The 23665-nt window shown below is 39.4% G+C and overlaps 1 protein-coding gene across 1 annotated transcript in view; it reads right to left on the reverse strand.

Annotated features, from left to right (window-relative positions):
- The window catches only part of prok2 (prokineticin 2), a 163327-nt gene that overhangs the window by 124504 nt on the left and 15158 nt on the right, over positions 1-23665 (reverse strand). The gene's annotated exons all lie outside the window — the stretch shown is intronic.

Here is a 23665-nt window from a genome sequence, read left to right on the forward strand (position 1 = left end):
TGTTCAATCAACCTGCTTTAATACTCTTTAATATGCCTATTGAATGTATGCCATTGGTACTTCTAAAGTATAAAATTCTTAAATATGTCAGACACTGTGTCTGACAATGAAGTAAGATTAATACGATATATAAAATAGAATCTTAAGAATTATTTAAGTAAGATAATTTTAATCAGCAAATCTGTTCAGAAATATTTGTGAAGGAGCAGTATCTGAAGACATCAGTTTATTACATTTTTCTTCCAAAAGCATTTCATTGATGAGTTCAATTTTAGAATTCTTCATTTCTAAAGACTGATTGCTATTTTTGTGTTAGGAGAATTGCAGGAAGTAGGACTAAATATATTAGAAAATAAATACAACTTTCTCTATTTGGGATCATTCCAACATGTTATGGGAAGTGCCATTCATTATCAAATATTGTACAAGAATAAATGAGAAATATTAGGATAGCTTCAGTGGTATCTGAAGATTTCTGGGTGCCATGTATATGATATTAATAGAACAATGTTGTAATAACTACATTGAATGAAAAAAGCATAAAACTGATCAACTATTAGCTAAGAAAATATTTATACATGACAGTTAATCCTATCATTTAAATCCACAAACTGTCATAGTACAGAAGACTTGCAGTATCGTGGCCACATGGACTGAAGCTTGTTTTAAGAATTATACCCTAGCACAAAACAATATGGACACCTGTGTTGAAAAGTGAGAAGAGAAAAATCAAATAAGCTTTCTTATAACAACAGGTTAGGTTAAGTAGTCACAGGATTTGTAGTCACATCCTTCTTTTAGGTTGGTATTTAGAGGACTGATTTAGTCTATATGAATAGGAACGGTTTGGACGGATATGGGCCGGGCGCTGGCAGGTGGGACTAGATTGGGTTGGGATATCTGGTCGGCATGGACGGATTGGACCGAAGGGTCTGTTTCCATGCTGTACATCTCTATGACTATGACTCTACTGTTGGAATAAAACAACTAGACTGGCTAATAAGAAGAGGCTCATGTCTTAAACAAGATGTAGCTTATGTATGACAGCAGTCAGGTATAATTTACATTGGTATAATAGACACTGTTGCTAAGGATGGAACCTCATAGAGGTCGGAGTGACGTGCACTATGGAGAGATGTGTGGTAAAATTGGGAGGCAAGCTAGACGAGGGTCATCTTAATGGGGAAAGTGTGGACTGCAGATGTTGGAGATCAGAGTTGAAAATGTGGTGCTCCTGCTCCTTGGATGCTGTCTGACTTGTTGTGCTTTTTCAGCACCACGCTCATGACCCTGAGGGTCACCTTAATTTTGAGATCATCATACTCTATTTTATATTACAACAGAATCATGGTATCATGGAATCCCTACAGTGCGGAAAGGGGCCATTCAGTTCATTAAGTGTGTACTGACGCTCCAAAGTCCATCCCACCTAGACCCAGATCCCCATCCCATCCCCGTAAACCCACATTTACCATTGCTAATCCACCTAACCTGCGCATCCCAGCATACTGGAATGTGCAGGCAATTTAGCATGGCTAACCCATCTAGCCTGCACATCTTTGGACTGTGGGAGGAAACTGGAGCATCTGATGGAAACTCATACAGATGCAGGGAGAATGTGCAACTCCACACAGTCAACCAAAGCTGCAATTGAACCCAAGCTCCTTGGTGCTATGAGGCAACATAAAGCAGAGGAAATGACTGAGGTGTTGGGGGAAGCACTTAAGGCCCTGTGATCACAATTCTATTAGTTTTAAAGTCATTATGGAAAGGGATAGGCCTTGTCGAAAAGTTGACATTCTAAATTGGAGTCCGAGCTTTGATCCTTCTCTAATTGATAAATTGGTCAAGAAAATTTTTTTGAACACACTCCCCATCCAAACCATTAACCCTATAGCATCCCAGTCTATTTTTGGAATGTTAAAATCTTTTACTGGTACAACTAAATTTTCCTTACAGATATCTGAGATCTCCTTACGTATTTTCTCCTCAATTTCCTGCTGACTATTGGAGGGGCCTGTAGTTCAATCCTGTTAAGGTGATCATCCCCTTCTTATTTTTGCGTTCCACCCATAGATCTTCACTGGATGACACCCTAGGTATGTCCTCTTTAAGTACAGCAGTGATGTTTTCCCTAATTCCCCTTCCTCTCCTGCCTCCCTTTTTATTTGTCCTATTGAGCCGGGAAAATGAGCTGCCAGTCCTGTCCCTCCCTCAAGCCATGTTTCTGTAATAGCTTTGATAACCCAGTCTGAGGTTCTCATACATGCCCTGAGTTCATCTCCTTTAACCTGTCAGGCCTCCTGCATTGAAGTAAATGCAGTTCAGTTTTTCAGTCTTACTTTGTTTTCTGTCATGCTTTTGCCTGCCTTGTCTACTTAACCTGCTCCCTTTAACATCTGAAGCAATCTCAACTTCCTCTTTTTTTTTCGGGACTGTGTACAATCCATGCCTCCCCCCACACACCCAAACTAGTTCAAACCATCCCAAGTAGCACTAGCAAATCTCCCCTCCAGTTCAGGTGCAACCCTGACCTCTTGTACAGGTCACAACTGCCCAAAAGTGATCCCAATAATCCAAAAATCTGAATCACTGCTTGCTGCACTGGCTCCTCAGGCACACATTAATCTGCCCTATCCTCCTATTCCTACTCTATCCAGCATGTGGTGCTGGGAGTAATCCAGCGATTAGTATCCTTGAGGCCCTGCTGTCTAGCTTCAAGCCGAATTCGCTTTATTCACTCTGCAGAAGCTCATCCCTTTCCCTGCCTATGTCGTTGTGTACAATGACCTCTGGCAGCTCACTTTCCCCTTTGAGAATTTGCTGCAATCGCTTTGTGATCCCCTTGACCCTGGCATCAGCGAGGCAGCACACCATCCTGAACTCTGATCTGCAGACACCTATGCATGTCCTTGACTCACAAGTTCCCTGTCATTATTCCTCGCTTGGAACTTGACCTGTCCTGTTAAACAGCAGAAGCAGCCATGGTGCCCACGACCTGCCTGTCATGACTATTTTTTTCTGAGAGGCTAGCCCCCTTGTGCCCCGCCTCCCCACAACAGTATCCAAAACAGTAGACTTGTTTTAGAGAGGGATAGCCACAGGAGACTCCTGCACTACGGGCCTACCTCTCCTTGCAGTCACCTATCTACCTGAATGTACCTGAGCTGTGATCACCTCTCTGAAGCTACTATCTATCACACCCTCTACCTCGTAAATGCTCCTCGGGGTCTTCAACGTCATCTCCAACTGATCCAATAGTTTTATAGGAGCCGCATCCAAGCACATCTCCTGTAAGCACAGTTGCCTGGGACAGTCAACTGCTCCCTGAACTGCCACATCCGATACCACTCCACTGACTGCCATCTCTGCCCTTTCCACAAGAGGCAGACTGAGCCTTGTCTGCAACACTCACACTTAGCTCAAATCCCAGCCTTTGCATACAATGGCTGCTTGCACTCTGTGCTGGGAAAATGTAATGCCTACCTTTTGTAATACAAGGCCTGCAAGGCCAGATCTAAGCCCGACTCTTTAAATGTCTACCACGATTCGAGATTTGAAGACTGCAAAACATTAAGATTAATATCCTTAAATTCCAACAGTAAGCTTAACTCCAAGCATTTCAAAACTCTTGGTGATGAAGTTGAAAACCAAAACAGCCTCCATCTCAAATCTGCAATTAGGGCAGTGATTCTCAGCACTCGCTCATCCCTCTTTCGTCCTGAGTGATGGTGTGCCAGTCCCTCAGCCTCCTGGATTAAGCCTCTCAATACCAGTAGGAGGCTCCAGGAACCCTCCTTCCTGACACGATTCTGCTCCCTTCACCGTTCCTCAGACGTCACTCTCCTGAGCCCTTGCCAATCCTCCGTCCATACTCACAGGCTGCTCTCCCGAACTCCATCTCTCTCTCTCTCTCTCTCTCTCTCTCTCTCTCTCCTTCCTTCCATTTGCTTAATCTTTTTTTTTTGGATTTTAGAAGTTCTGAAAACAATCCTGAAGGAAATATTTTCTACTCTAGCAGACAGAGGAAATTCATCTCCAGCTCTGAAAGCCCTCCAACTCAGGAGGAGTTCTGACAACCACAATACTCTGCTTCCACCATTTTCTTTTGAGTTTTCCTTAAATCTCATTTTTCCTTAAAATTGTGCCCCCTTGTTAATGATTGTTCAACTAAGGGAGAAGGGCATCCTGTCCATGCCCTTCATAACCTTACAAATCTCTGTCAAGTTCTTCCTCAACCTTTTTTGCTCCAAAGGAAACAATCCAGGCCTATCCAGCCTCTCTTGAAAGCTTAAATGCTCCATTTCAGGCAACATCCTGGTGAATCTCCTCAGCATCCACTCCATTGCAATGACATCCTTCCTGTAGTGTGGTGACCAGAATTGCATACAGTACTCCAGCTGTGCTCTAACCAGATTCCTGTATAGCTCCAAAATAACCTCCCTGCTCTTACAATCTGTTCCTCGACTGATGAAGATAAGTGTCCTGTCTGTCTTCTTAACTACCCTATTAACTCTGCCCTGCTGCCTTCAGGGATCTGTGCTCAAGCATCCAATGATCATTTCATTATTCTGCCAGAACCTGTTCTTTTTGCACTCGGAAGGCTGGTAGATCTTTGTCTAGAAGAAGGCTGATCTTTGTTCTTGATTGTATGTTCACTCTTTTTAAAGTGAAAGTCCATTTATCCTTCAGATGCTACAAACACGTTAAACTTACAAAAAAGCACAGATATAAACTATGTAGCATTTTATTAGAATCCAGAGGTTCCTAACTGTATTTTGCAAAAAAAACAAATGTTCTATTTTTATGTCAATTTTTTTTACCATTATCTGCGTAAGATTTTGCGGCGTTTGTTACATCGTCATTGTCATTCCTTGATACTTTGTCCAAAGTGACTATTCTTCATGTCTGAACACTGCGAGTGAACATCGGAAGATTATTCAGCAGTGGAGGCCTTAATAGCCTAAGCAACCATGTCTTCACTTGTTGTTGATGTATTTTCTTGCTTTAACTGAGATCAGCTAACTCAGCACAACTGGGACTGTCTGTGTGACTCAATACATTATCAGGCAGTGCATTTATTTATTAGTCCATTAGGAGAGTTTTCACATGTCAACTTTGTACTTAAGGTGCCTGTAGTCATGCCAGAGAAACATATATTAATTGTCCTAAGTGCAGGAGAAAGCAGGCTAAGCACTGAGGACTAAGTTTTCAAAGCAAAATAAATTTAAGATTCTAATAAGCATATTAAGTCAGTCAATTTCTTCTGTGGCCAATCAAATAAAATATAGAATAATTCTACTGATAATTAACTCGTATGGTTGCACTTACTTGCAATGTTTATTTAAAATTATGATTTCTGCTGTTACTGTCATTCTGTCAGTGAGATGCCAATGTGCGGTGTCATGACAGAAAGGGATGCAAGCTTGACAACCTACTATTGCTGAGTTCCTGATTATAACTGTGCTGTGTGGAGAGATGCTGACTGGAGGCAGCTGCCACCCGGTTAGGTGGAAGAGGAGGGGAATCTCTGTTAGGCTATAATCAGCCACGTCGTGGCCTGTTGTGCTCATTTGGCTGCGGGAAGGGTTGTACCGACTGAGAAATGTGAGAAGACAGAACAGAATGTGTTTGCTCTCACTCTTCTAAATTATGGACTAATGTTACATTTTATAAAGAAGTATTGTACTCGTTTCCATATGTACAAAGCTCACTGCTGCTCTGAAACATTACTGCGCACCTATAATATTTCAGTTTTGAACAAAATCATATTGAAGGTCCTTTAAACAGTTTTTTAACCAATGCTTTCTTATCATTCTGATGGACACTTACTTTTCCCAAAATAATACTAATTGATTATATTATAGAGCAATGATAAATCAATTATAGTAATCTACCAAGAAACACATAAATGCAGACAATAACAATTAACCTGAATTAACAGATGAAATGTCTAAATGTCTCTTAAGTGGGCTAAAGGATATTTAGAATGCTAGTCAAGTCAAAATTATGAGTCTATATGAGTATTTGAATAAAGGTTGAAATTAATCTGATGTGGAACAGTCCAAACAGCTGATAGTATGATCTCATGCAAATTATATAAAGATAATTACAAGGAAAGTAGTCATCTTAAGACACTTCTGTGTTGTTTAAGCAATGATTTTGTCACAGATCGGTCCCTTAAGTAGACATGTATTATCATTCATTTTCACCCACACATATTGCCATAATTGAAATCTGTTTATTGTAATAACATAGGAAAAGTGAGGTTGTCTTAGCTACCCTATGAAACACCATAACAAATATTTTTTGAGTTTAACTCTTGAAAGACGATACACACTTACTGCATTATACATAGCTAAAGTTCCTTCATTCAGTCTGGAAATTAGATACATGCAGTAACATGTATTAGAAGAACAATTAATTTGGTATCAAAACATCAAAGTTTTCTTTTAAATTACTAAATGCTTTTTCTTGTTGCAGTATCAATAAACCTATAAGTACGGCATAAACTGTGTCAAATTCAATAATCATTATTTATAGAATTCACTGTTTTTGCTTCAGAGGACATTTCTTCATCCCATGTCTCATAACCCATTTGCTAGAGCATAACTAACTGTCCCAGTTCAAACCCTGCTACCTCCACCACATGCTATCAGACTACATGTTAATTAATCAAAGGGTTACAGCAGTAAAAAATGTTAAGGTACTAAAGATTAGATCTTTCATTCCTTATGAAATAGGGAAAAGGGCAATCACACAATAATCTCCACGCAAAATTTTGTAAAGTAGAACAAGATGTACAGAATACCCTGATTAAGGTTTTATTACGTAATATTCTCTGATTGAACCAATAAAACATGGCCTTGAATTTTTTTTCATTTTGAGTCATAGAAATCACAATAATGTCCAATGTTCCTAAAATCATGTGGCATGATTTCCTAAAATCACTGTTAGCCCCTGATTCAGAAAGAGAAATAATGCAGGCCCAGAATTTGCACTACTCCTTCAGTAAAACACACTGATATAATGAGCATAAAATGAAAGTTTAAACCCAAAATCCAATCAACATGATTCGTATTATTAGCTATGAAACAAATATGTTCCCTACTGTTTTAATTACCTGCAGCATGTTTTTCTTCATTGTGTAAATACCAAAAGCAAGGGAGATAGCAAGTTTTTATGTCACAAAGTAAATTGAAACATGAAAAGCTTTACGGACTATGAAGCATGGTATTGAGTTGTCTTAGAACAGGAAATGACATTTGTTTATTTGTTTAAATGCTTTCGAGAGCCAGAAGTTTTGTACGTGTTGTGAATACTGAAAGTAAAATTTGACAATAAACGTATTTTCCTTAACTAAATAGTTAAAGTGATTAGCTATGCATACAAGCTGTTTTCTCGCATGGACATAAAAACATTATGAATTATGAGCAGCCTCTTTGAGCTTGTTGTACCATTTAAAAGCACCATTATATACTAGATTGTGGCCTCAGCTTTATCTTCCTGCCTGCACTGATACTCTTTTACTCACTTGTTAGTTGAGAATCTATCTACCTCTGCATTAAAAATGTTCAACAACCCTGTCTCCATTAGTCTGAGGAGGAGAGTTCTGAAGATGCACCAGAAAAATAAAAACTCTAATTTTCATCTAAACTGTGAGAGTCCTTATTTTTGAACTGTGGCCCTGGTTATAGTCTCCCACAGTCTTTCAGCATCTACCTGCTAAGTCCCCTCGGGATCATCTATGTTTCAGTAAGGTCACCTCTCATTCTTTAAAACTTCAATAGACACTGGACCAGTCTATTCAATCTTTCCTCATAAGGTAACACCCCCAACCCCCTTCCTGGTATCAGCTGAGAAAACTGAGTTTTGCTTTGAATGCTTTTATTTCCTTTCTTAAACATGGAAACCAAAACTGTATACAGTACTCAGACATAAATCCATCAACACTCATGGCAAAAAAATCCAAACTTTTATCTTCCATTCTCCTATTTCTTGGATGTTATTTGTATTATCTACAACGAAGGAAGATGCAGAACATCTGTACAATTCACGTGTCATTTCCTAAGTTGTGTTATAAATACCCGAGTCACCCCCTGCATGATCAATGCTTACTCCAGTTACTCTCCTCCACTTCACATACCTTGCAATCTGTTTTTATTTTTCAAGCCAGTATTTTTTCAAACTTTAAATTCTCCCTCACTAATAGCGCACAGACAGCAGTGGTTTAAGGAGACAGCTCGTCACCACCTTCTCAAGGGCAAGTGGGGACAGTCAAGAAATACTGGCCTAGCCACTGATGCCCACATCCCATGAATTAATAATCAAAAGTGAAAATCTGGAATATTTCTTGCTGAAAAATTGTTGAGACTACAATTCATAACCGTGCTAAGGGATGTGAAGGGAAGGTATGTAAATAGAACACAGATCAGCCACGCTCTACTTGAACACTGGAGCAGGCCCAAGAGGTTGGGTAGACTACTTCTATTTCTCTGTTTCTATTCAACTGAAAACAGCACAGCACCTTTGTACTGATATTTTATTGCACCACTATTTATTACAGGCAAAGTACCCTTACCTAGAGAATAGCATAGTTATATTTATTAAGTTGAGGAAATATTTTTAATTAAAAATCTTGGATCCCCATTTGTGTCATCTTCGAAAACTATAATTGCAAGCATGGTTGCACAGAGGGACGTTTCAAGGTTTAATAAATAAGACTTGATATAAACACAATGGGAAATATCTAGGCAGTAAGTATGTTGAGAACCAACGTCTGGAAAACTTGGCGGGGGACTTATCATAATTTTCTGTCTTATGAACTGCTATAATTAGGAAAGATCACTAAATGCCCCCTAATGGGTCAGTACCGACTGGTGCATACACACTGGGAAATGTCCCCAGAATCTTTACACAGCTTTTGCTAGCGAAATCTGAGATTTCCCTTCATATAGCATGTAAACTGGCACCGCTTATAGTTAGTGAACAGGAACACAGCATTTGTCACACAGAGATTTTGGAAAATAGCTTTAGCATTGAAATGACATCACTTTATCTCACTTTTAATTTATTCATGAGTCATGCTCTGTCCATCAAATGTAATGAACCCCAGGAAATTAGCTGTGAAGAGAGTGCCAGAAAGAACAGAAGAATGATTTTTTGAATAGTGCTGCTCTGACTTTGAACACAAGTGTGATGATTACGAGACAGCAGTAGGTAGTTCTGGCCATTGATAAAGCTGTATGGTATGATGATCAACAAGCAATAAACCAAAAATGAGCTTTTTTTCTGGGTTATGTCTACAGCTTTTTTTTGTTCATTCTCAGGATCTGGGTCTTGCTGGCCAGGGCAGCATTTAAAGCCCATCCCTATAATTGCCCAGAGGGTTGTTGGGAGTCAATGATATTGCTGTCGGTCTCGCATCACATGTAGATCAGTTTCCTTCTCTGAAGGACGCTAGTGAGCCAGATAGGCTTTTCTAACAATCAACAATGATTTTATGGTCATCATTTGACTCTTAATTGCTGATTTTAATATTAAAATTGAATTCAACCCTAACATATTCCATTGTGACGATTTGAAACAAGGTCCCTAGAGCATTATTTAGCTATCTAGATTAATAGTCTTGTGATAATACCGGTAGGACTTCACATCCCATAATCCCTTGTAGTAGACATGACTCTGGCATTATGAAATGCAGTATAAGTAGACACTGTTTAAAGTTTAAACTTGAGAGTTTTCAATCAGGCAATAGCCTTGGAAGAGGTGCTAAGAATCCAATTACTTTATCACATTTGGACCGTTGGGGGAAGTATGCAATAATCTGCTGAAACACATTCTTCTCCAATCTAATTTTCAAATTTTATTCTTAGTTTTACAATAGAGTTGAATAAGAACTGGCATGAAGCAATGATTATGATTGGTGAAGTGGATATAATTACATCACAAATTACCTCTGTGCATTCTCCCGAAATGGTGAAGTACTTTTAAAATAAAATGCAACAACAGCTCTTGACTTGCAAAGTACTCACAGTTAAATTGAAACAAACCTTATTGATTTCATATCAATTACAAAGGCATTGGCACAGTGAGATGTGGCATAATCTAATAAAAACGTTTATAGTTTACAGAAGAAAAATACTATAAAGCTACATCACACTTTACCACATTTATGGAAAATATACATTAAAACTAAGAAATTATTACGTCAATGTTCACACATTAACCATAAACACTGTTATTTTTCAGTTATATCTACCTTCTAAAATCAACCTTTTAATTAATTTTAGCACCTGAACAGCATATTTATCTTCCAATGCGGTGCTATCAATAGTGTTCTGAAAATCCAAATGCACCACATTCACTGGTTCTCTTGTATCTGTTGCCCAGTAGGTCGGTCAAACATAATTTTCCTTTCAAAAAGCCATGTTGTCTTTACCTAATCCTGACAATATTTTCTAAACACCCTGTTACATCATTCGTAACAGACTCCAGCATTTTACTGACTGATATTTAGCTAGCCAGTCTGTAATTTCCTGTTTTTCCCTCTTTCCTTTTTCCCCCTCTCTCCATTTGTTACGCGCTACTATCTAAACTGCTGGGACTCTTCTATGGAATATTGTCATAATATCTTTTGCATCCACCCATCAGGCAGATAGGCCTCAATTTAACATATTTAGTACTCTTGCATTTTGTATCCAAGTTGAGCGTCTCATTTGCAATATTATTACTGGAATTCAATAGTACTCTGTTGATTGTAGAGTGCTTGTGTTGTGCTGTATTCATATAAGCCTACCATTGCAGATGGTGGAACTTGAATTCAATTTAAAAGAATGTCTGGAATTAAGAGTATCAAGATGACCATGCAACCATCATTGATTGTCAAGAAAAGCCCACCTGGATCTCTGTTGACCTTTAGGAAAGGAAACTGTTGTCTTTACTTGATCTGGCCTTACTTGGTGACTCCAGACTCAATGAGGTTAATTTTTAATGGCCTTCTGGGAAATTAGACATGGGCAGTTAAATACTAGCCTAGCCAGAGACACCCACACCCCGTGAATGAATTTAAAAGGAATCATATGGCTGCATAGAACATATGACACAGAAAATGTTTCCAACAAAGCTCAACGCAAGCTGATAGGACAATACCTCATTTGCACCTTAGGTAATTTACAGCCTCTAGGACTCAACATTGAGTTCAACAACTTCAGAGCATGACCTCTGTCCTTTATTTTGATTATGACCTCCTGACACCCAACCTTGCCTTGTTTCTACCTTATTGGCTTTTCTATCAGCAGAGCAGACTCATTTTCTCCTGTCCACACCTTCATTTACATTTCCAGCACACCTTTACCACAGTAAACACTCCCTTTGTCTTTTGTTCTGGGCATCATCACCATTTGTCCCACTCACTCCTTCTCTTTTGTTAACAACATTAAAACGATATTTTCTATTCTCCTTCCATTCTGAAGAAGAGCCATATAAAATTATTGTAAATTGTTCTACACACAGAAATGCTGCCAGGCCTGCTGAGTCTCTCCAGCATTTTCCATTTTTATCACAGAAACAGGTCATCTGGTCCAACCAGTGTATGCCACTATTTATCGTGTTTCCTTCTCTCTTTTCTTTCTTAAACTTATTGGCGTAGCTCTTGTTCTTCCCTTTCCCTCCCTCACACTTATCTGGCCTCTCTTTAAATCTATCTATACTGTTGGTTTCAACCACTCATTGTGATAGAAACTCCCAATTCTCACCATTGTCATGACTAATATAGATCTGAAGATGTGGATATTTAAGTTATATTATTTGAAATGGACTCAGCAGTCTTGAAATATCTGGTATTATGTCATGTGACTTTGGTAATAACAATTCCAGGCAGACCTGAATCTGAAGCCAAAACCTAAGCACAAGGCTATGGGCCAGATCAGACCCCCCCTCAAAATCTTTTAAGAAGGTAGCCTAGACCCTGACTTTTTTTTTTCTTATTTTAAAGGCAACTGTGCAGTATCTGCACATGATGTAATGTAACTGGTCAAACTACTCAACATTAAACAAAATACAATTTATTTAAACACTGCAGTCAAAATACAACCAAAGAAAGAGGTATTTAGAATAACTTAATTCTATTGGAAAACTTAACTGAACACTAAATACGGCACCTATTACTAATTAACTGTTCTAATATAGTAACATCCCATAAACTCACCCCTTGGCTGGAATTGAACCTGGGATTCTGGCACTGTGAGGCAGCTGTGCTAACCATTGAGCCACCATGCTGCCAAATGCAAGGCATTTAAAAGTAACTTTTAAAACCTTTTTTGTAAAAGTTACAGCAGAAGCAATTCTTATGAGAAACACCATGAGAGGGATTGTCTGAAAGACCATCTAAAAATCCAATCAACCGCCGACAAAAAACAATGAAACCTTTAAAGTAGGAGAAGGCTTCTCCCACAACCTGTTTCAACCTCAAGTTAAGCTGAGAACTGTCTTCCTAGCAATTCAACTATGAAAACTCTTGCAGCTTGCTGTGAATAATCTGCCTCTATAATACCTCCACTCTAGTTAAATGATCAATTTTTCTGAGAAACTACAGGCCTGTTATGAAACAGTCTGAAATCTATTCAATGCAGATAAATGTGAGGTGATTCACTTTGGAAAGAATAACAAGAAGGCAGGGTACTGGGTCAATGGAAAGATTCTTGGTAGTGTGGATGTGTAGAGGAATCTTGGTGTCCATCTACATAGATCCCTGAAAAGTGCCACCCAGGTTGATAGTGCTGTTATGAAGGCATATGGTGTGTTAGGTTTTATTGGTAGAGGGATTGAGTTCCGGAGTCGTGATGTCATGCTGCAACTCTACAAAACACTAATGTGGCGGCACTTGGAATATTATGTGCAGTTCTAGTCACCTCATTACAGAAAGGATGTGGAAGCATTGGATAAGGTGCAGAGGAGTTTTACCAGGATGTTGCCTGGTCTGGAGCAAAGGTCTTATGAGAAAAGGCTGAGGGACCTGAGTCTGTTCTCATTGAAGAGAAGAAGGCTAAGAGGGGATTTAATCGAGACATACAAGATGATCAAAGGATTAGATAGGGCGGACAGTGAGAGTCTGTTTCCGAGGATGATGGCGTCTCATTGTACGAGGGGGTATAGCTGCAAATTGAAGGGTGATAGATTTAAGACAGATGTCAGAGGCATGTTCTTTACTCAGAAAATGGTAAGGGCATGGAATGTAGTTAACTCAGCCACATTAGGGGCATTTACACAGTCCTTGGATAAGCACATGGATGGTGATGGGATAGTGTAAGGGGATAGGCTTAGATTAGTTCACAGGTTGGTGCACCATCGAGGGCCGAAGGGCCTGTGCTGCATTGTATTGTTCGATGTTCTAAATGATTAGATTGCAATTGTAACCCGTAACTAATCTCTGAATATGCGCTAGAGTAGTTATGATGTCATATTAAAAAGTTCAGGGCAAATGGTGACAATTGTTAATTATTTTTAAATGCACAAAATTCCGTGGGTGGCAATTATTTAAATTAGGATAGGTAAGAACACATGCCAACCTCATTCATAAAAAACATTTGAATCATGGATAATATGTCATCCCAATAAGATATCTTCTGGATATAAAGGTTTCCTCTCAATTCCTGATTTTATTTCCTGCTGACGAAATATTGACAGTACTTTCTTCCCTTCCCTGCAAGTGGAAACACTCTCTCTGTATTTAATCTGCTAAAAGCATTCAAAATAAGTTGAAGAACCTGCATTTTGCTTACCCTTTCCTTTTCAAATGAAACAAGAGTCAACCAGTTAATTCTCTTATGATAGAAATACCCCTAAATTTCCAGTAAAGCTGGGAGGGGAGTAAATGGCATGTTTATCGATCTTCCATCATTGTATCATTTCACTGGTAGTGGAGGAGGTGGTAGATGGTTTGTTTTTTCGGAGACCAATTGAGGCTAATGAAGAATTTTTCACTTTGCTTTTAGAAATTTATGAGTGGTAATTGGCTACTCCTCCTCCGAAGAGTCAGCCAGATAAACACTGGTGGCTTCCTTCTGGGTTTGGTGTGAGTGTTATGATTAGATTCTCTACAGTGTGGAAACAGGCCCTTCAGCCCAACAAGTGGGCACTGCCCCTCCAAAGAGAAACCCACTTCCCTACATTTACCCCTGACTAAAGCACCCAACACTGTGGGCAATTTAGCATGGCCAATTCACCTGACCTACGCATCTTTGGATTGTGGGAGGAAACCCATGCAGACACAGGGAGAATGTGCAAACTCCAGACAGACAGGAATTGAACCTAGGACCCTGGTTCTGTGAGGCAGCAGTGCTAACCACTGAACCACACTGCCGCCCAAAGGTGGCCTACGGAGGATTACCCTGGTAGCCATGCTGGCAGTCATAGTCATTTTACAGCCTAGTCACTAAACCACCCGTGTCCCCTGAAGCGATGTCTGCCAACCTAGACTTGGGGACTTTCACCTGACTTACATTCTTCTCAGGATGGGCCTATGCGACTTCTCAATGCTATCTGGCACTGCAGGGACTAAAGAGCTGTCAGCTCTCTTAGAGATGGGATCTAATTCCTTAAAGGGGTGGGAGTCCTGACAACATTCCCCATAAATGACTGAAGCAGGATTGCCCCAACCTTTCTAGCTGTCAAATGGGGACCCCTGACATGCAGCGAAATCCCAACTTAGATTTTTTTTGTGATGTATTGTCCAGAATGGTAAATAGTACACCAGGTGGGGCTGATTAAAATTTATTATACATTTAGCATTTATTCTCCATCCCTAAATGCCTTTGACAAGGTATAGGAGAGAGTGAGGACTGCAGATGCTAGAGAAGCCAAAGTCGATAAAGTGTGGCGCTGGAAAAAGCACAGCAGATCAGGCAGCATCTGAGGACCAAGAGAGCTGACATTTTGAGCATAACCCTTCATCAGGACTGACAAAGTGCTGGTGAGCAGATTATTCTTGTGCAAGTTCTGTTTGATAGCATTGTTTGATAATAACCTCTTCCAAGACTTACTGATGATTGAATGTAGTTGGATAGGGTGGCAATTGACTGGGTTGGATTTTTCCTGATTTTCATGTACTGGGTGCAGTTGGGCAATTCTTCACATTGTTAGGTAGATGCCAGTGCTGCAGCTGTACTGGAAGAGCTTGACTATGGACATGGCTAGTTCTGGAACTCAAGTCATCTGTACTAATAGTGGGATGTCAGATCCCAAAGGTTTTGCTCTATTAAGTTTATGAAGCCTGCGGCTTTATAAGCAAAACAATTTATCTCCCAATTCCACAACTCACAAACTTCTATCATCTGGAAGGAAAAGATTAGGATTGGAATGGAATCAAGTCAAGTTGCCATTGTCTTACCAGATTATAAGGGTGCTCCCTCATTATATATATATATATATATATATATAGAGAGAGAGAGAGACAACTGATAATGATTAACCTGAGGGACACTACACCTCAAGTGAGGTTGAAAAGAGAGTCCTTTGTGGTAATCTCAGCTTATGTGGTGATGGAACCCATGCTGTTAGCATCATACTGTTTCACAAACCAAACATACAGCCGACTGAGCTAAATCAACCTGTGTGGGATGGAAAAATCTGTATTTGCTTGAATGTGTGCAGCTCCAACAATATTCAAGAAACCTGACACGATCTAAGTAAAAGCAACATACTTGTTTACCACCAAGCACATTCTCTGTCTCTACCAAAATCTCATTTTAACTGCATTTTGTACCAGAGTATTGCAGTAAATCAGCAAGGCTTTTGGGTAGCACCTTCTGACTTGGACTGCAAGAACAGCAAGGGCAGAAGACACATAGAAATATCACCACCTAGAAGTTATCTCCAAGTCATACACTATCCTGACTTGAGAATGTGTCATTGTTTGATTGTGCTTTTGTCAAAGTCCTGGAACCCCCCCTTTCTATAGGCATCCCTACATCAAGTAACTGCAATGGTTCAAGAGTGGCTTACCACCATCTTCCTAAAGACAATGAATTCTGGGAAATGAATTCTGTCTATGGCACTGGCACACACATCCTGTGATGGAATTGAAAAAAAAAGGCATTGCTGGGAGGCAAAGCTAATTCAGAATATCCATCTCTTTCTTTTAAAGGGATTAAATTTTGCTCTCAAGATTTATACTTCCAGAAATTGGCAAGTATATTTATTTTTATGAACTGAATGATGAATTGTTGAATGCACTGCAGTGACATGGAGCATGGACTGATCTATAAAATAATCAATTGCAGCACTTAATTATGTGTTAATCAGGGTCAACTTTAGTTGAGGACTGTGTGTTTCTTTCACAACACAACAAGCAACTGGACTGCTGCCAATGTTAAGGAAAAATTATACTGCCCACTTCCTCTCTGTTTGTCATAGAATATACATACAGTCTTGGTGGCAAAGGTTATTTCAGTTCTTGATGAAATATAACCTGTAAGGGATGGTCTAACAAGGTAGTGAAGTCAAAGGTTGCTCTCTACACTTCTGCTCGACCTGGTTCAGTTCCAAGTAGAGACTGAATGACATGCCAATTTGCTTTCTCAGTCTTGGACTAATTCTGCATTGGTTGCACAGAGCTAGTCATTTATCTGACTCAAGTATAACCGCCACTAACTTTCTGCAAATTGCACCACTGACTAACCGATTCAACGTAAGCTCTGTGAAGATTTCTCACAAATCGGTGCACCAGTCAGGATTTTATGTTAGCAGCAATTGGAGAAAAAGAAACGACAGGAACTTCCAAAATAAAGATTATACATCATATAAAACCCTCAGCTAATCACTAAATTTACCAAAGAGTTAAGAAATATAGTAAGAAGAAACTAAAATGTGCTCTTTCACTATGCTAAACATCCTTCCGAGTGTGGATTATAAAATAACATTTCAACTGTTACTTAATTTGTACATATTGAACAAACATAATTCAAGGATAGCTTAGAATGCTTTTACTTTAACATTAATGTATTAAAAAGTGAAAGATTCTATGTTGAACACACCTTTATTACCTTAGGAATATCACTAAGGCTTAAAAGTAAGATAGCAACAGCACACTCTTCTCCTCCACATTCAGTTACTCCTGCCATGGACCATTATGGACCGATGCATCTGTGGCAGAGTGTGGTGATGATGAGGCCTTGTTGGACTCTTCATTACCTGCCCAGTCTAGCACCCATGTCCTTCAGGACTTGACCAGCTCCACCTGTCCCGGTGCAGCTGAGCCACTCTTAGTGATAGACTTTTGAATACCTTGTCCAGCATACATTCTGTACCCTTACCACACTCAGTACTTCCTCCAAGTGGTGCTCAACATGGACAATTCATCGACTGAACAGAGGGTAGGGCTGGGAAGTGTGGTAGATGGTAATCAGCAGAAATTATGGAATCAGGAATCAATGTTGAAGATACCTAGGTCAGCTCTTTCCCAACTGTATATCACTATCAGTCCACATCTGCTGTGCCAGTGGGGCAGGATCTATTCAGGGACAGGGATGATGTTGGCTGGGACTTGGTGAGTAAATATGACTATATCAGGCTGTTGCTTGACTAGTTTGTGAGATAGCTGTCCCAACTTTGGCACGAGCCCCCAGATATTAGTAAGGAGGACTTGGCTGGTTTGTTGTCTTTTCTGGTGCCTCGATCACTGTCAGTTTCGTTCCTTCTTTGACAATTTGTAGTAGTTTTAGACACTTCAATGTGGCTTGCTAGGCCATTTCAGAGGGCAGTTAAGAGCCAGCCGCATAGCTCTGGGTCGGGAAGCTCATGTAGGCCAGTCCAGGTAAGGATGGCAGATTTCTTTCCCTAAATGGCATGAGTCAACCAGATGGCTTTTAACAATGATATTTCATGGTCATGATTAGATTTAATTCCAGACTTTTTCCATCTGCCATGGTATGATTTGAATCCATGGCCCCTCAGCAATACTGAGTTCAGGTTTAACTTGTGCAGCAATACTACCACGACATCATCACCTCCCCATACTCAGTACCTTACTGTTTACACTGTGATGATTAAAGAACCAGTTAGACATATTTTCTTCTGCTTAACCAATAAATACTCCGGTTTTGTTTTACTTAAACTGATCAAAGTAAAAATTAATAAAATACAGCTTTGATTCCCTCCACACACTCAGTAAAAATTCACACAGAAAAATACAGATTGCACAGCAGGAGAGGATATATCGGTCAAATAATAGTCAGTAAAAAGAAACCAAAAGGAGTTCCCAGTTTGTACCTCAGAGTCTCAATTAGCTGCAGGCAGAATCTGATGGATTTCCCTCAGTGTCATATTTCAGAAATGCAAGTGATCTTCATGGTTCCCAATGCTCTCAGAATGCACATTTTGTGGACTTAGAAGAATGCTGTCTTTTGCTTGAGGACAGTTAACCCTAGTCCTGACCTATGGGTCATTTCTCTGCTTGATGATCTTTATTCATTGGATGTCTTTTGTGGAGAATGTCATTTTATGTAGACATTGGAGGTCTTAGCTGGATCACCCTTAATTTCCTGAATTTAATTTGCAGAAGAGCTCTTCTGTACGAAATCAGGTGGCTGCCCCATAATGTAATTTGGAAACATCTTCTTTGTAGTGTCCTGGATTTCTGGATCAAGCAGTCACTTTTGAATTGGATGAGGCCAACTTTATTTTTTATGATATCATAGATGGATAGACCAGGCAGTTTCTTCATCTTGACTAACTCCTGTATTTCTGAATATTACAGTCATAGAGTCATACAGTACAGAAGTTTTTTTGACCCATCACCTTATTAGAGGAAGGATATTATTAAATTGGTGAAGGTTCAGAAAAGATTTACAAGCATGTTGCCAGGAATGGAGGGTTTGAGTTCTAAGGAGAGGCTAGATAGGTTGGGACTTTTTTTATTGGAGCATTAGAAGTTGAGGGGTGACCTTATAGAGATTTATAAAATCACAAGGGACATAGATGAAGAAAGACCTAAAGAGAGAGTTAAGAAGAGCCAGGAGGGGACATGAGAAGTCGTTGGTGAATAGAATCAAGGAAAATCCTAAGGCTTTCTATAGCTATATCAGGAATAAAAGAATGACTAAATAAGATTAGGGCCAATCAAGGATAATAGTGCGAAGTTGTGTTTGGAGTCAGAGTAGTTAGGGGAAGTGCTAAATGAGTATTTTTCATCAGTATTCACACGAGAAAAAGTAAATATTGTCAAGGAGAATACCAAGATACAGGCTACTAGACTAGATGGGATTGAAGTTCACAAAGAGGAGGTGCTAGCAATTCAGGAAAGTGTAAAAATAGATAAGTCCCCTGGGCCAGATGGAATTTATCCTCAGATTCTCTGGGAAGCCAGAGAGGAGATTGCCAAGCCTTTGGCTTTGATCTTTATGTCATCATTGTCTACAGGAATAGTGCCAGAAGACTAGAGGATAGCAAATGTTGTCCCCTTGTTCAAGAAGGGGAGTAAAAACAACTCTGGTAATCATGGACCAGTGAGCCTTACTTCAGTTGTGGGTAAAGTGTTGGAAAGGCTTATAAGAGATAGGATTTATAATTATCTAGAAAGAAATAAGTTGATTAGGGATAGTCAACACAGTTTTGTGAAGGGTAGGTTGTGCCTCACAAATCTCATTGAGTTCTTTGAGAATGTGACCAAACAGGTGGATGAGGGTAAAGTGGTTGATGTGGTGTATATGGATTTCAGTAAGGCATTTGATAAGGTTCCTCTCTGTAGTCTATTGCACAAAATATGGAAGCATGGGATTAAGGGTAATTTAGCAGTTTGAATCAGAAATTGGCTAGCTGAAAGAAGACAGAGGGTGGTGGTTGATGGGAAATGTTCATCTTAGAGTTCAATTACTAGTGGTGTACCACAGGGATCTGTTTTGGGTCCACTGCTGTTTGTCCTTTATATAAATGACTTGGATGAGGGCAAAGAAGGATGGGTAAGTAAATTTGCAGATGATACTAAGATTGGTAGAGTTGTGGACAGTTACAAAGGATGTTAAAGGTTACAGAGGGACATAGATAAGCTGCAGAGCTAGACTGAGAGGTAGAGTTTAATGTGGAAAAGTGTGAGGTGATTCACTTTGGAGGGAGCAACAGGAATAAAGAGTACTGAGCAAATGGTAAGCTTTTTGGAAGTGTTGATGAGCAGAGAGATCCTGGTGTCCATGTACACAGATCCTGAAAGCTGCCACCCAGGTTGATAGGGTTGTTGAGAAAGCATACGGTGTGTTCGGTGTTATTGGTAAAGGGATTGTGTTTCGGAGCCATGAGGTCATGCTGCAGCTGTACAAAACTCTGGTGCGGCCACACTTGGAGTATTGCATACAGTTCGGGTCACCACGTTATCGGAAGGATGTGGAAGCTTTGGAAAGGGTTCAGAGGAGATTTAACAGGTTGTTGCCTGCTATGAAGGGAAAGTGTTATGAGGAAAGGCTGAGGGAATTGAGGCTGTTTTTGTTAGAGAGAAGAAGTTGAGAGGTAACTTAATTGAGATATATAAGATAATCAGAGGGTTATATAGGGTGGACAGGGAGAGCCCTTTTCCTTGGATGGCTAGCATGAGGGGACATAGCTTTAAATTTAGGGGTGATAGATATAGGACAGGTGTCGGAGATAGTTCTTTTACTTAGGGAGTAATAGAGGCGTGGAATGCATTGCCTGTAATAGTAGTGGACTCACCAACTGTAAGGGCATTTAAATGGTCATTGGATAGGCAAATGGACAAGAATGGAATAATATAGGTTAGATGGGTTTCAGATTGGTTTCACAGGTCAGCACAATATCAAGGGCTGAAGGGCCTGTATTGCGCTGTAATGTTCTATGTTCTATGAAGTAGATAGCAAAGGTCTTTTCCCTTGGGTGGGGGAGTTCAAAATTAGGGGGCATGATTTTATGGTGAGAGGGGGAAGATTTGAAAAGGACACCGGGGAAGCTTGTTTATACAGAGAATGGTTAGTGTGTGGAATGAGCTGCCAGAGGAAGTAGTGGATGCAGATATTGTTACAATGCTTGAAAGACATTTGGATAAGTTCATGAATAAGAAAGGTTTGGAGGGATATGGGCTAAACACAGGCAGGTGGGACTAGTTTAGTTTGGGAACATGGTTGGTGTGGACTCTCTGGACTGAAGGGTCTGTTTCCATGCTGTATGACTCTGAGTCAGCATAGATATGACTACCACTAAAGGTGTGGTAATCCCAATTATAGAGTCATAGCTTCATACAGCACATGGTCTAGCTGCCATAGTATCATATGCAACTTGGCTCCCTCAAGGCATCAATCAAGTTGAATGTCTTCTGTCACCCTTTATGATTGTTTCACTGGTGAAGCAGATTTTGGCACTCTCAGTCAGATTACTGGAAGGTAGCTGCTCATTTAGTACTATTTTATTGCCGACATTGACTGCTCTGCTGTATCAATTTGTTCACTGCACTATTCCTCTGTTTGAACAGCATCAGATAAAGCTTCCTGAATGAATTCTGTACTGCTCATTCTTGCTCTGAGTATTTGTTTCTGTTGGCAAACTTTGTCGAGTTTTATCTTATGACCTGTCTTCACTATTGGCACCAGTTGTTTTGCAAAGCCCTGTATAGTTGCAAATAACACAATATGATGTGAAATCCTCAATCTCTTTTAAGATCTCTGACCAGCACACCACTGACTGAACCCTGGCTGTCCATGTGGCAATGCCTAAATGAATTCAATGTGTACTTTCTCATACACCTTTCTGAAGGAAAGCAGAATAAAGTAATCTAGTAAATAGTCCATGATTATTTGTCAAAAGTTGTCAGTGCTTTAAGTATGTGTGATCGGCCAATTTGTTTGATATTTGGTTAATCCACATTTCACTGCCATACTGGCAAATGGTAGCACTGTTTTAGTCAATCTTTTGCTCTTGGTGAGTATGGGTGACTTGTTTGCCCTTGTTCACGTGAGTCATTTCTTGTATGTCATTGTAGGTGATCTCAACAGATTCCTTCTTCTTTTTCAGATTTGCCATGAATGGAGGAAGTTCCATTAAGTTTCCTATTGGTTGTGCTTTGACTGGTCAGTTAGCAACTAGATTTCTCTCAGGGGTAGTTGAGAATCCTCTGCTTTCCACAGGAAGCTGTCATTGTGATGTGTGTGTATACTCAAAAGGGAAGTTGATTGTTTATCCACAATGTACACATTTTCTACTCTCTCATGTGTGTTGCAATGTAGCATAACTTAGAGCATTCCTGTGCATCTGGGAGATATTTTGACCACAGCATGCAGTCTTAACTCTGTAGCTTTTTCAGACATATTAACTGATCTAGTATGATAGTGATATTATAACTAAGATTAATTCTGCGGGATGTCAAATGACATAAGCAAATTCTGTGAATCCTGGATTATTTTATAAATCTATTGTTTGTCTTTTCTAACGGAGTTTGCTGTACCATACTAGAGTGTTTATGTGTGTAACCTTCTCCTTTGCTGCAATTCTAGCTATGTACGAATTCTGCACTTAAGTGTTTTGATTTGAGCCAATTATATACCTTTAAGAACCATTGCTATCAAAAAAAACTAAATGTTGTGCTCTGTATGGTCCATCTTTGACCTTGAATCTGCTAGCAGTTATTGTATGCTCTTCCATTTCTTTTCAACGTGCTGACTTTTTATTACTATAAAGCTCTTTTTAATCTGCATCATCATAATATTGTTTATAACCTGCTGTACCGTAAGCTTGTATTCTTGTATTCACCAATGCTATTTCAAATTAAATTACTGCTGAGTTTACTATACTCTGCACCGTATTCTATTTACTTGCCAGTTGTTTCACTCTTTATTGGTGAATTTTTGAAGCATTAAATTGTATTAGTTGCTGTTCTGTTACATCTTTCAAGCTTTTAAAATCTGTTTCTGTGCAATATTATATCTCTGCATGGCTTGGTGTTTTCCAGCCTTACTCAAGGGTTTTCTTTCTCTTTTTTAAAGATAGAAATGGTGACTTCCCACTTCTTCTGAGATTTTCATGCCTTCTGCAGCTGAGTGGTGTTTTCCCAATATGACTCAGGTGCAATGGATGTGTCCCCACCTTTCACAGTCTGACACCAAGCACTTTCTTCTACACAAATATTTAAATAAAAATCTCTAGTTGCGGCTTTTAGAAACCTTTCTGCTGAAATCATGTCTTAATTAATTGAGTCTTTTGAAATCTTTAATTTATGTTCATTAGATTTCTTTTTAATATTAATGACTGATTCATACACTAAGATGAACGAAGAGGAAGACATGATACCTATGACGGTAAGAAAGGGAGAAAGGTTGAGACACAATTTGCAAAAGCAATTTAAACTGGTTATGGAATCTGGCAGAGAAACACGGGTAAAATTTAACATGGATAAAAATAAAGCACACAATTTGGAAATATATAACTTATAGGTATATAATAAATTATGGATTAGTGGTGCTGGAAGAGCACAGCAGTTCAGGCAGCATCCAAGGAGCAGCGAAATCGACGTTTCGGGCAAAAGCCCTTCATCAGGAGTTAAGAACAGAACAATTAGAAAACAAAAATGCCCAAGACTAATAGTAGATTTATAATTTTTAGAGTACAGAAAATACAAAATGATTAAAGAAGCAGATATAGTTGTAAGGGTAAAGGTACACGGTAAAATTATTAC

The sequence above is a fragment of the Chiloscyllium plagiosum genome, unplaced genomic scaffold (assembly GCF_037043375.1).
Source record: "Chiloscyllium plagiosum isolate Xiang-an unplaced genomic scaffold, Cpla_swu_hap1 HiC_scaffold_14, whole genome shotgun sequence".
Taxonomy (NCBI): domain Eukaryota; kingdom Metazoa; phylum Chordata; class Chondrichthyes; order Orectolobiformes; family Hemiscylliidae; genus Chiloscyllium; species Chiloscyllium plagiosum.